The sequence below is a fragment of the Mauremys reevesii genome, linkage group 4, assembly GCF_016161935.1.
Source record: "Mauremys reevesii isolate NIE-2019 linkage group 4, ASM1616193v1, whole genome shotgun sequence".
NCBI classification, from domain to species: Eukaryota; Metazoa; Chordata; order Testudines; family Geoemydidae; genus Mauremys; species Mauremys reevesii.
Genome location: NC_052626.1, coordinates 27392544 through 27403771, shown reverse-complemented (window position 1 = coordinate 27403771; position 11228 = coordinate 27392544).

Sequence of the window (11228 nt, the reverse complement as noted above, 5' to 3'; positions counted from 1 at the left end):
ATGAACCTGCCTATTCCACCCCAGTGGACAGCCCAACCAAAAGGCTGTCATTATTTTGAAATTTTTTTAGTGGCCTTTTCCTTCCCTCCTATCCTCCTCCCAAACCCCACCCAGGCTACCTTGTCAGTTCTCTCCCTCTTTTTATAATTAATTAATAAGGAATAAATGATTTTTAAATGAGAGTGACTTTATTTCCTTAGAAAGCAAGCTGTGATCGAAGGGGGAGGGTGCGTGGCTTACAGGGAATGAGTCAATCAAGGGGTGGGGGGTTTCATCAAGGAGAAACAAACACAGCAGTCACACCGTCCCCTGGCCAGTGATGAAACTGGTTTTCAAAGCTTCTCTGATGCGCACCGCTTCCTGGTGTGCTCTTCTAATCACCCTGGTGTCTGGCTGCACGTAATCAGCGGCCAGGTGTTTTGCCTCAGCCTCCCACCCTGCCATAAAGGTCTCCCCCTTACTCTCACAGAGATTGTGGAGCACACAGCAAGCAGCAACAACAAAGGGGACATTGGTTTGGCTGAGGTCTGAGCGAGTCAGTAATGTGCGCCAGCGTGCCTTTAAACGGCCAAATGCACATTCTACCACCATTCTGCACTTGCTCAGCCTGTAGTTGAACAGCTCCTGACTACTGTCCAGGCTGCCTGTGTATGGCTTCATGAGCCATGGCATCAAGGGGTAGGCTGGGTCCCCCAGGATAACTACAGGCATTTCAACATCCCCAACTGTTAATTTCTGGTCTGGGAAGTAATTCCCTTGCTGCAGCCGTTTAAACAGTAGTGTTCCTGAAGACGTGAGCATCATGAACCCTTCCCGGCCATCCCACTTGGATGTTGGTGAAACATCCCTTGTGATCCACCAGTGCTTGTAGCACCATGGAAAAGTACCCCTTGCGGTTTATGTACTGGGTGCCCTGGTGCTCCAGTGCCAAGATAGGGATATGGGTTCTATCTATCGCCCCACCACAGTCAGGGAATCCTATTGCAGCAAAGCCATCCACTATGACCTGCATATTTCCCAGAGTCACAACCTGTCGTAGCAGCAGCTTAGTGATTGCTTTGGCTACTTGCATCACAGCAGCCCCCACAGTAGATTTGCCCACTCCAAATTGATTCCTGACTGACCGGTAGCTGTCTGGCATTGCAAGTTTCCAGAGGGCTATTGCCACTCGCTTCTCAACTGTGAGCCCTGCTCTCATCTTGGTATTCTGGCGCTTCAGGGCAGGGGAAAGCAAGTCACAAAGTTCCATGAAAGTGCCCTTATGCATGCGAAAGTTTCGCAGCCACTGGGAATCATCCCAGGCCTGCAACATTATGCGGTCCCACCAGTCTGTGCTTGTTTCCCAGGCCCAAAATCGGCGTTCAATGGCTAGATCCTGCCCCATTACCAACATGATCTCCAAAGCGCAGAGGCCCACGGTTTGAGAGAATTCTGTGTCCATGTCTTCATCAGTCTCATCACCGCTCTGCTGTAGCCGCCTCCTCCTCGCCTGGTTTTGCAGGTCCTGGTTCAGCACAGACTGCACGAGAATGCGCGAGGTGTTTACAACGTCCATGATTGCTGTCTTGAGCTGAGCAGGGTCCATGCTTGCCGTGCTATGTCATCTGCACAGTTCACTCAGGAAAAAAGGCGCGAAACGGTTGTCTGCCGCTGCTTTCACGGAGGGTGGGGTGAGGCTGTACCCAGAACCACCAGTGGCAATGTTTTTTGCCCCATCAGGCACTGGGAGCTCAACCCAGAATTCCAATGAGTGGGGGAGACTGCGGGAACTATGGGATAGTTACCCACAATGCAACGCTCCGGAAATCAACGCTAGCCTCGGTACATGGATGCACACCACTGAATTAATGTGCTTAGTGTGGCCGTGTGCACTCAACTTTATACAATCTGTTTAAAAAAAATGGTTTCTATAAAATCGGTATAAACCCGTAGTGTAGACGTACCCTGAGACCTGGCTACCAGAATCCACCTCCTGCATAGGGAAGCTGAGCAGGAAAGATCTGCATCTTCTTTTTCTTTTACATTTGGCTGAAGCTGAACTACTCAGCAATTTACTTGAAAAATTAATTCAAATTGACTTGGCTAGGAACACCGCTGATTGAAAACTGGCTGAGAGACAATAAACCAAGGGTAAAGACAAACAATACACTGAGTTGAAGAAGATGTTTGGGGGTGGCTGGGAGTTTCTGCCAGGACTGGCATCTGGTCCCCTTGTGTGTGTACATTATGATACAGTCTTTAGTTACAAGATCTCACACTAGTGATTCCACAAGACACCTGCCTCATTTAATGTTCAGGCTGGACACACAATTAAGTTGCATGGGCAGCTATAAATCTGGCATTTCTTAACTTTGGAGTGCTTGACTTTGCAACCCAGTCCATGATTTTTGTAATGTAGTTTTCCTGTATGTTTATATTTATATATGTAATACGAGAGATACTGAAGAGCAGAAACCAGTTTATAAATACATGATTAGTGTAAATGCCAAGCATGGAGAGAAATGTTTTGGTGTTTTGCAAATGGATAGTAATAGTAGTAAGAATGGGATTAACAAATTGGCTCTAGTCTTAAAAATGACTCTCGTAATGGCTTTTCTGCATCCCATGCTGATTGTCTTTCAATGACTCTAGATCAAAATTATTCAAAAGTCTGAATTTTCCCCCCTCTAAATGATTGTACTTTACACTCATCCTGGGATATGAAAGTCAAACTGTTCTTTCTGGCTTGCCTGTCACCGGTAATAAAAATTCTACAGGCCACATTCTGGTTGAACAGTTTAACTAAAGCAGAATTTAGCCTTGCAACTGGAATTTAGCTAACAATTCTGCTATTGGGGGCATGATCCAGTATATGATTCAACTCTCTCTCCATACCTGTGTTTTATACCTGCAAGAACGTTAAAGTTAAAAGATTTATAAAAATGTATTTTGGGATCTGGTTCTCCATTACTTATTCCAGTTTAACTTCAGTGTGGTGGTACCTGACATGGCCAGAGGAGAGAAGGGTGAGTTCAGTTCAGGCAGAATATCAGGAAAATTTTCCTGAATGAAATTTATTAGACTGTGGAATATTCTCCCCAGGGAAATGGTGGAGGCTCCATTGGTTGGCACACTTAAAACACAGAACTCTAGAAGATATAGGGTGTGAGAAGAGAGATTGACATAAAGATGCATAGGTATTACAATGATGGGTACTTTAAGAATGCCCAAGAAAGATCAGGGAGAGAGTGAGGGAGGTAATATCTTTTACTGAACCAACTTGTGTTGGTGCGAGACAAGCTTTCGAGCTTACACAGAGCTCTTTTCTGTGACCTGAAGAATTTGAAAGCTTATCCCTCTCACCAAAGATGCTGGTCCAATAAAAGGTATTACCTCACCCATTTTGTCTTTAATACAGTGGTCTCCAACCTTTTTCGTCCGGCGGGTGCCAGACAACAAGCCACAGAGGATTGTGGCGGCAGACGAGCATCCGCCGAAATTCTGCCGACAAGCGGCAACATCAATAGGCATTGCCGCCAAAATGCCGCCGGCAAGTATCGTCATCCAGAGGCGTAATGTAACTCCAGATCTGCTGGGAATATAATGTAAAACACGTATAAAGGTGAAACTGAAAACTCTTCCTCCTTAACCATAGGCGTAGTTTGATTTCTATATTTTTGTGGGGGGGGGGCAGCTCCAGTCAGGCTGATGGGGCTGTATGTGGGGATTGAGGGGGGCAAATTCTATGCTTGATTGAGGCTTGCAGTTTGGTGGTGGGGCACTACCCCCCATTTCCCCAAGCTACAGCCAAGTTCTTAACCCATTTTTTTCTCTCATCTTGCAAAGCCACCATCTGACTGCCACTTATGCTACTTAACACCCTTCAGAATGTCCTTCACCTCAGTTAGATCTTTTACCTGCAGTAAGGGGATTGCTAACAAGATGATTTATTTTCATCTTCCTTGCCAGGAAAAACTAGAGGAACACCAGGTCAAAGAGGAAGGGAAAAGGCTACAGTTTAACTTCCCAATGCCACTTAATAGCACAAACTTTTAAAAACATAAATCCTTAAACTGCAGAGAAGATTATTTGAAAGGCAAGACTGCAACAGCCAGCTATTGCAGAGAAAATGGGCTACATCGAACAAAAAAGGGAAATAAAAACAACCCAGGAAACTACAGACCAGTTACTTTAACTTCTGTGCCAGGGAAGATAATGGAGCAAGTAATTAAGGAAATCATCTGCAAACACTTGGAAGGTGGTAAGGTGATAGGGAATAGCCAGCATGGATTTGTAAAGAACAAATCGTGTCAAACCAATCTGATAGCTTTCTTTGATAGGATAACGAGTCTTGTGGATAAGGGAGAATCGTTGGATGTGGTATACCTAGACTTTAGTAAGGCATTTGATACAGTCTCACATGATATTCTTATCGATAAACTAGGCAAATACAATTTAGATGGGGCTACTATAAGGTGGGTGCATAACTGGCTGGATAACCATACTCAGAGAGTAGTTATTAATGGTTCCCAATCCTGCTGGAAAGGTATAACAAGTGGGGTTCCGCAGGGGTCTGTTTTGGGACCAGCTCTGTTCAATATCTTCATCAATGACTTAGATGTTGGCATAGAAAGTACACTTATTAAGTTTGCAGATGATACCAAACTGGGAGGGATTGCAACTGCTTTGGAGGATAGGGTCATAATTCAAAATGATCTGGACAAATTGGAGAAATGGTCTGAGGTAAACCGGATGAAGTTTAATAAAGACAAATGCAAAGTGCTCCACTTAGGAAGGAACAATCAGTTTCACACATACAGAATGGGAAGAGACTGTCTAGGATGGAGTACGGCAGAAAGGTATCTAGGGGTGATAGTGGACCACAAGCTAAATATGAGTCAACAGTGTGATGCTGTTGCAAAAAAAGCAAACGTGATTCTGGGATGCATTAACAGGTGTGTTGTGAGCAAGACACGAGAAGTCATTCTTCCTCTCTACTCCGCGCTGGTGAGACCTCAACTGGAGTATTGTGTCCAGTTCTGGGCACCGCATTTCAAGAAAGATGTGGAGAAATTGGAGAGGGTCCAGAGAAGAGCAACAACAATGATTAAAGGTCTTGAGAACATGACCTACGAAGGAAGGCTGAAAGAATTGGGTTTGTTTAGTTTTCAGGTATCTAAAAGGGTGTCATCAGGAGGAGGGAGAAAACTTGTTCACCTTAACCTCTACTGACAGAACAAGAAGGAATGAAGAAGATTTAGGTTGGACATTAGGAAAAAGTTCCTAACTGTCAGGGTGGTTAAACACTGGAATAAATTGCCTAGGGAGGTTGTGGAATCTCCATCTCTGGAGATATTTAAGAGTAGGTTAGATAAATGTCTATCAGGGATGGTCTAGACAGTATTTGGTCCTGCCATGAGGGCAGGGGACTGGACTCGATGACCTCTCGAGGTCCCTTCCAGTCCTAGAGTCTGTGAATCTATGAATCTATGAAATGAGGGACTTATTTGGGAATAGAATTAAGCTAAAGCATGAAAATTCCATGCAATATGAATCATTCTGTGGGTGGGCTGGTGACCGGAGGATACTGGAGCACAGACAAAGAGGGAGAGAACATCTGAGGATTTGAAAAGAAAAGCCAAACAATAGAGGCAGCATGAATGAACAGTAAGATTAATATTTTAGACATCCTCTTTAAAATCATGTTGTTACAGTGCTTGAGGCATTAAATTTGCCAGAGTGACTGCTGTGGGAAATCAGTTTGCCTTAAGCACTGTGCAGTCATGGAGAATTCACAGAAGTTTTCAACCAGTCTAATACATTATGCATCTGAGTTGGACAGAAGAAAACATAAATCTTAAACATAATAAAAATTTATGGAGGGGAAGAGAAGCGCGGAGTTTAAAAATGCAGCATCAAGGGGATGCCAAGGAGAAGGAACAGGCAAGGATGAGGGAAATGTTACAAGGAGGCACTTAAAGAAATGTTAGCTCTGGGAGATGGACTTATTTTACTAATGGGGGGAGGGGGAAATGAGGCATTGCCCATTGTCACACAGGGGCCAGTAACAATAGGAACAACTGGTCTTGTAACTATGATTTCTTATTGCTGTCAATAAATGGCGATGCATGCACACCCCACTTACTGAAGGGAAAAGCAAAATTCATGTACAAAGGTATGATGCTCATGTGTGGCGTATACCCTCAGCTAATCTTTAGTATCTTCTCCTCTGCCACCCACAAACTCGCAGAGCTCTACTGGGCAACAGTGTCCTTCCTGGATCTAAATAGGAACCATCTTCCTACGTCCTTCCTGTTCCAGGCTGGGACTACAGAAGGGAGGTCAGGCATTAAAATACAGTGTGAACTAACTTATGGAAAGTTACCTTTTATAGCACAAATGGGCAGGGGCAGGGATTGATGTGTTCAGTAGAATCCAGCAACGTGGCAGCAGAAGAGACCACCGGCCCTTGGTTGTGAAATAAAGGGGCTTTAATTTGATCATCCTGTATTACCCAACACATGGTTTGAAGGAATAGAAGTCCAGTGAACAGACCAACTTTCTTTTCTAAGGCTATTCTTATTCTCCTCCGCATGTGGCTCTTTGCATTGTATGTATTACTGTATGACTTTGCTCTGTAGTAATTCTTGGCTTACCTGTTCCTGAGAGTTTGGTAATTGAAGCAGAATACATCTTATTTAAAAAAAACAACCTAATTCTAGCCCTCCCCCCAACCCCCCCCACACCTAAAACCAAAGCAGAAAACAAATGCTGCGTAGGGAACGTCGTGTATTCTAAAAGGAAACCTAAGCAAAGCAGTAAATTAATGATCACATTAACCCATCTGTAATGCTGGTTCTGGAGACCTAGATTCTATTGCTCATCTGGCAGAGCTAGAAAAAATGTCATTAATCCACGTGAAAGTTTCCTGTCTAAACAAATCTTGCTATTAGCGGAGCTGCACTCTTTCTGACTTCAGGGAGCTCTGTTCTGAATGCATCACTAGCAAAAACATGGTCAGTAAGGTTCACCTCTCAGTAAATTCTATAAAAAGCATAGCCTTAGAGAGAACAAGTTTGTTGCTGACTATTTCCCCTCACCCTCCCTGACTGGCATCTGTTAAAATGATGGAAGGGGTGGCAGGGAAAGGAAGGTGAATTTAAAATATTTTTTAGCTACAAAATTAAGCAATGAAAAAGTGGTAAGAAACACTAATCTCTAAGTCTGGATCTCAGTGCTTTTGAGGGTATTTAGGTGCTCAACTCCCATTGAGGATCTGGGTCTGAGTTCAGCCAGGAAGCAGCAGGGCTGCCCGGAGGGCGGGGTGGGGGGGGGGCAAGTGGGGCAATTTGCCCTGGGCCCTGCAGGGGCCCCCATGAGAATATAGTATTCTATAGTATTGCAACTTTTTTTATGGAAGGGGCTCCTGAAATTGCTTTTCTCCAGGCCCCCTGAATCCTCTGGGCGGCCCTGGGAAGCAGGATTTCAAAGTTGCTTGTCACTGGATAAGGATTAAATTGTCAGCCCTGTATGCGCCACTGGTGAACGTTCTAACCTTCAGCATCGGAGCTCTGACTGCAAATGCCTTCCCTCTGCAGGAGTTTACATGGAGTGCCGACTCACTTGGTTACTGGCCATGTGCAGGGGTGCTATGGAAGCGACCGTCAGAGCTGCTGATTGACACTCCTGTGGAGACAATTACTACTTTCCTTTATAGGTCCTGCTTCTACAGTGAACTTGGTGCAGGTAGACAGGCTCTGCCCTTGCGGGGCTTCATTGAATTGTAATAGTCAACAGGACTCTGCATGCGTGCAGGGATTTGCTCAAAGCACGTTTGGGCCTTGGTTTATGTATGTATGTGGTGCTGCTGAGGGGTGGGATACTGAGCGATTTTCATGTTGTCTGAATGCCATTAGGGGTATCTGTTATGATGCTTGGCCACAGTGCTTATCTGCAGTTCTTGCTTTTAGTTATCCTTTTTTTACCTTCAGAGCTGAGTCTTCTGGCCCAAATGAATTAAATATAATACAGTCCTAGTATTGTATCCAAACTATAACTACACTCCTCAAGGCAATAAAATTATTATTCAGTTTACAGTTAATTCTCTGAGGAAACAGAGTTTTCTTCAATTTGTGGATTCCTTTCTACTTCTTCTTCATAGAATTCTCCTTCAAAGCCTCTTCAAGCCTGTATCTTTTACACTAGGAAATTTTGCTTTAAAAAACCCAACCATCAAGGTCTCATTGCTGAACAAAGCCTCTGCAGCCATAATTACTAAGCTTTTGTTAGCCTACTTAGTGGCAAAGTCTGATTGGAACCTGGGTTGGGTAGAATTCCCCAGCTGAATTTTATAATAGTATGACTGCTCAGTTTACAAGTGAGTGAATTGTAAGTCAGAGCAGAATTTGTTCCTCTATGGGAATGGAACTGATCTTGCAGTACTTCAGCAGATAAAATTCTCATCAAAGTCATTGGGAGTCCTGCCTGTGTAAGGATTTGAGGACTAGGTGCTATGTCTGTCAGTCTTAACTGGCTCCCATATCCAGAAATCTCTGTTAATATAAATCCTAATGCAAATAGTCAGAATAGAGCATGGGGAGGTATCAGCACTTGGTATTTCTACACTTGCTTTTGTTGCCCATCTGGTATTTTTATTCACCTAATTTTGTAGCCTCAAGTACAGTACATGAAAGATAGACCTGAGGACAATGTACAGGTGTAGAAGACAGGGTTTTATTCCTGTTAAGTACTACCGCCTAAATTAGTAATAACTAGTAGGAGCTGGTCTAATAGTATTAAACAAATACACAATTGGGTGAGGTTTGGCTTTGAATGTCATTTCTGTTTGTAAATTTATTCAGCAGTTAAAAATATTTGACATATCACAACCATAGACTATCTGTGAATTATCTAACATTGCTGTTCAAAATTGAAACTGATCACTCAAGTCACTAATAATATCTAGTTCTTTTATAGCTCTCTTCTTCAAGTGCATTACAAAGGAGGCAAATACCATTATCTCCATTTTATAGATAGGGAAACTGAGTCACAGAGGTAAAGCGACAGCTGCAACATCATCTGAAAGGTGAATGGCAGTACCAGGACTAGAACTTACAAGTACGGAGTTCCAGTCTATGGCTCTGTTAGCTAGGTCACATGATTTTTCTTGTGATTTGTAACCCCTGTCGTGTAGGTAATTTGTCTTATGTGCTTGTAATGTATGCCGCATACAATGGAACCTCTAGGTGCTATCATGGTCTAACTATTTAATAATACTGGGATGAATAAACATTCAGTGTTTGAATAAATGAATCAGGTAGACCAGTTTGCAAGCTGTTTGAGATCCTTGGCATCATAGTACTATGATACATGTATTGTATATTACTATTTATTATTGTTGATAAAACTGCTACACTTACAGTTACAGATAATGTCTTTAAATATCTGTTGTTTGTTTAAGGAAGCAATGAACCAAATTCATCCCTGGTGTAGTTTAGCCCAGGATATTTTAGAAATTTGGTTTCTGTATTTTACTAGTCTGTTGCATATGTTGACAACAAATTTGGGAGATGATGTGTAAAGTATAATTTAAAGCATATTAAAATACAGGATACCTCTGCATCCCTAGCTATTAAGTGTGTGTGTGTGTGTGTGTGTGTGTGTGTGCGGGCAGCTAGGGATGGGATGCAGAGGTATCCTGTACATATTGACAATTACGATTTTAGTCTGAGTAAAGGAAAGATACGCACATTAATTACTTTGCTTTATCAATAGTGCACTTCCAACGGTACTGAATATAAAAATGGTCTTATGTCAGATTTGAGTGCTTTATTCTCTTGACTGCTACATTGAAGCATTATCTGAGACTGCAGCCTGAGCTCTTTCTTTTAAAAGTAGCTAATTTTCTTCCTTGGAACCAAATCCTGCAGTGCTTACTTAAATAAGATTCCCATTGACTTCAGTGGGGGTTTTGCCCAAATAAAGACAATAGGATTGACCATATATAGGGCCACTGAAGTCACTGGAAAGATTTCTATTGACTTTAAAAGGTTTTGGATCAGGCCCTTAGTCCTCAGTGGTGATGGTGATGTCAGTAGACTCAGTGGCAATGAAATCAGACTTCCAGATTATAGAGCTGATTATGCAAATATATGTGCACATGTGTTTGGCTACTGAGGTGAGTGATTTGGCTGTGTGATTTCTGATCCAGCCCTTAGGCTTCAGTAAAAAGGCAAGAGATTCAGAATGCACAGCCACATTGCTAGAGATACGGAACAAAAGCTTTTAGTAAAATATTTAACATCTCCAAAAGAATCATAAATGAGCGATTGACTTTGATCTCAGTATTTTTAAGTATACCTTCATTGCAGTTTCAGTAGCACGCAGAAGACCTGTTGGGTTGCACCACATGCAACATATATGAAAACATGATCCTTTCCTGAAGAGCGTACAGCTGAATGTGGAGAGGGTGGTAGTGGACCAGCTCAGGACAGTGTTCTGTACACAGGGAGCATCATGACAAGATGTGGAGACACTTCTTGGAAAAGCGGACAATAAATGTGGTGCGTCTGGCATTGTTACAGTAATGTAGTGGTGGGCGGGGCTGGTAATATGAAAAGACCCTAGGTAGCTAATTTAAGACCTCGAAGGAAAAGATGAGGAGTTTGAATGGGACTTGTTCCTACTGCCTGTTTATGCAGCTCTCCTGAACCTCAGATAAAAGTCTGAGTTTTGGGAGTTGTAGGATTAGATCCCTGCTCCTTTCTCTGTATGTATGTGTATGATTTAGCTAGTAATTCTTGTGTTGTCCACAGCACATGCAGTCACTAGGCTGTTTGTTTGTTTTTTATATCCTCCAAGATCATCTCTTTTCTCTGCTATGACCTGCACTGTTAATTAGAAATTTTTAATAAAAATATTTTAAAAGTGAGGCAGGTGGGCAGTTGTGAAGTGCAAAGCACTCTAGCAGTTGCATTGCTCTACCCTCGCTTTCTCTCCAAATACGTAGGTTCCTTCACTTTCCGAATGCAATCGGTCTAGAGACACAACCCATCACAAGCTAACTGTTTGTTTGTAGCATGATTTTTATCTAGGTCAAATGCACTGAAGTTGAGTAATTCACAAATTTTAGATTTTATCAGCTGGTCATCTGTTCATTCATAGAATTCTCTAAACTTGATCCAGTGTGTATATGCATCTGTGCTGCATGCTACAATTGATAAAAACAAACTTGACATTTAGGTCATGCA